Genomic DNA, 2500 nt, shown 5'->3' with positions numbered 1-2500 from the left:
CCTTTTAGTCAGTATAAAGATAATCATCACAAAGCCGATCGCGGATCTCGGTTTGTGCCATCATCATGTCATAAAATGAAACAGACCTGACTTTTAGCCTGTCAAGTCTGTACACTCCATTAAAAGCGTGTGTAATAATATAACAAAAACAGGGCGTACGTTTGGCCAGGTGTCCTGTTCGTCATAATGATATACAGCTGATATGAAACAGACCTGACATTTGCCATGCCTGTTCGCCATTTTGACTTATAAAACAAACCCGACTTTTGACCTGTCTGTCATCCATTACAATGTGTAACTGACATAAAACAGACCTCACATTTGGCATGCCTGCTGGCCAGCATAACGTGTAATGTAAAACAAACGACTTTTGACCTGTCGGATATCCATTATACTGTGTAACTGACATAAAACAGACCTGACATTTGGCATGCCTTGTTCGCCAGCATAACGTGTAATATAAAACAAACCCGACTTTTGACCTGTCGGATATCCATTATACTGTGTAACTGATATAAAACTGACTAGATTTGTGGCATGCCTGGTCGCCATTTTAACGTATAATATGAAACAAACTGACTTTTGACCTGTCTGTCATCCATTATACTATGTAACTGATATGAAACAGACCAGATTTGTGACATGCCTGTTCGCCATTTTAACGTATAATATAAAACAAACCCGACTTTTGACCTGTCGGATATCTATTATACTGTGTAACTGATATAAAACTGATAAGATTTGTGCCATGCCTGTTCGCCATTTTAACGTGTAATATAAAACAAACTCGACTTTTCACCTGTCTGTCACCCATTACACTGTGTAACTGATATGAAACAGACCTGACATTTGGCATGCCTGCTGGCCAGCATTACGTGTAATATAAAACAAACTCGACTTTTCACCTGTCTGTCACCCATTATACTGTGTAACTGACATGAAACAGACCTGACATTTGGCATGCCTGTTCGCCATTTTAACGTACAATATGAGACAAACCTGACTTTTGACCTGTCGGATATCCGTTGTACTATGTAACTGATATCGCGCTTATAGTTTTTAGAGGCGTTTGATTGGCTGAGAGCGGGTGGGCCCGTCTTTTCACTGTTAGCCGCGCGAAATTTGGCCAAGCAGAGCAAACCAATAGGCCTAGTTTGCATCAGTTTGACATGGTAAGTATATTTAACACCAAACATGGAGTATAATACAAACTCCTCCTATTTGTGACATGCCTGTTCGCCATTATAACGGAAAATGTAATATAAATATTACAAAAAACCCTCACTTTTGACCTGTCTGTTGTCCGTTATAATTTGTTGAACGAAACATGTCACGTGCATGTCCATTCACCATTATAATCTATGACATGAAACAGACGGGCTGTCGAGTCACCACTACAATCTGTAACAGGAAACAGATCTGACACTTGGCCTTGTTTGTTCACCCTTATGATCATGGCAAGAACATGAAACAGGCATGACCTTTTAGGCCTGTCTGTTCACCAACATATGTTCAAATGAAACAGACATGACCCTCGGCCTGTGTATTTGTATTTGTATTTCTTTTTATCACAACAGATTTCTCTGTGTGAAATTCGGGCTGCTCTCCCCAGGGAGAGCGTGTCGCTACACTACAGCGCCACCCATTATTTTGTATTTTTTTCCTGTGTGCAGTTTTATTTGTTTTTCCTATCGAAGTGGATTTTTCTACAGAATTTTGCCTGGAACAACCCTTTTGTTGCCGTGGATTCTTTTACGTGCACTAAGTGCATGCTGCACATGGGACCTCGGTTTATCGTCTCATCCGAATGACTAGCGTCCAGACCACCACTCAAGGTCTAGTGGAGGGGGAAAAAATATCGGCGGCTGAGCCGTGATTCGAACCAGCGCGCTCAGATTCTCTCGCTTCCTAGGCGGACGCGTTGCTTCTAGGCCATCACTGCACGTGTAGAGCTCAGTACACGTCCCGTCTTTTGCACACGTCACCTCACCCGAAGAGCAAGTCCCAGTCGACCTATTCCCGTTTTGCCTAACACATTTCGCCTATACTCCTGGACAGCGCGGTAACCCTCAAAATTAATGGTCTCTCATCTCCAGACTTGGACTCTTTTCCCTGTTTCGCCTCCCTGCTGGGGAGGGGGTGTTGGGGGGGGGGGGGGGGGGGGGGAGGGGGGAATGACGAAAATGGGCATGACGTCACAATAGAAGTGAACGCTCGCGAAAGGGAAGCCACGCTACACGTCAGTGACGTCACTACTGCGGCGGGGGAGACGGAACGCCAACTGTGTACATACACACACACACACACTGCTGTCAGCACGTGTCACCTGGACGGTCTCATCAATTTCACCTGTACACTGGTAGGGGGTGGTGGATGGGTGGGGGTGGGGGTCGTGGGGAGTGGGGGGGGGAGGATAACGAAGTGTTGGAGGATGGGGGTGGGGCTAGGAGGGTTGGAGAGGGAGTGAGCCCCCTCCCCCTACTCCCACCCCCCTGGAGGG

Source organism: Babylonia areolata, chromosome 25, assembly GCF_041734735.1.
Source record: "Babylonia areolata isolate BAREFJ2019XMU chromosome 25, ASM4173473v1, whole genome shotgun sequence".
NCBI classification, from domain to species: domain Eukaryota; kingdom Metazoa; phylum Mollusca; class Gastropoda; order Neogastropoda; family Buccinidae; genus Babylonia; species Babylonia areolata.
Note: the sequence above shows the minus strand (reverse complement) of the source record.